This window comes from Ipomoea triloba, chromosome 16 (assembly GCF_003576645.1).
Source record: "Ipomoea triloba cultivar NCNSP0323 chromosome 16, ASM357664v1".
In the NCBI taxonomy this organism is placed as follows: Eukaryota; Viridiplantae; Streptophyta; class Magnoliopsida; order Solanales; family Convolvulaceae; genus Ipomoea; species Ipomoea triloba.
The window spans coordinates 16,610,313-16,610,979 of NC_044931.1; the positions used below are offsets into that span (position 1 = coordinate 16,610,313).

The window sequence follows — 667 nt, forward strand, 5'->3', positions numbered from 1 at the left end:
GTGGTGGCAGGATAAATATACTAATGAACATTGAACAGAGTAAATGGCATTCCTCTTCAGAGCTGAGATCATTAATCCACTTTTCACAAACAGAGAAATATATTCTTAAACACAATCAAGATCGGACCTGTAATCAATGCATGCCACTATTACGCCTCTTTCAGATAACTGTTGTCCTAAAAGAGAACCCCAAGCTTTGTAACTGTGAAAAAATAGGACTAGTCAGTAAAAGTGTCATAGTGATCATGCAAACCAGATAACAGGAAAGAATTTCAACTAAATACACAACAGCACAAATTTACTTATTTGGGTCCATTTTACAAAACTAAGTGATGTTTATAGTAAAGAATTCTGCATTGTTAATGAGAAAGAGAAACCGAATCATTTCCACAATTATCAGAAAACAAGAACAACAATTAGGATGCCTTGTTGGTTTTCTCGTGTGTGGAAGTACACAAGCTTCCAGCTTTTAGAGTTCAATACGTTGATGTTAAAAGAAGCAGAATTCAAGAAGGAACAGTTCAATTACACACCCAATGATCCAGGCTCCACCTGTTACAAATGCTACAATTGGCTTGGGGCCATCATTGTTTTTAGGCAGGTAAAGGTCCAGCCTGCAACACAAGATCTTTTTAAGCCATGAGTTCTACAAAGACTAAAAATACAA

At 36.3% G+C, this 667-nt stretch overlaps 1 long non-coding RNA gene across 1 annotated transcript; it reads right to left on the bottom strand.

The window, feature by feature from the left end:
- Positions 1 to 127: 127 nt before the first annotated feature.
- LOC116007812 lies at positions 128 to 653 on the bottom strand. The gene is made up of 2 exons (XR_004095352.1): positions 534 to 653; positions 128 to 202 (listed from the first exon to the last, which is right to left on the bottom strand). It is a non-coding gene; the product is annotated as an uncharacterized LOC116007812 (long non-coding RNA).
- Positions 654 to 667: the final 14 nt, after the last annotated feature.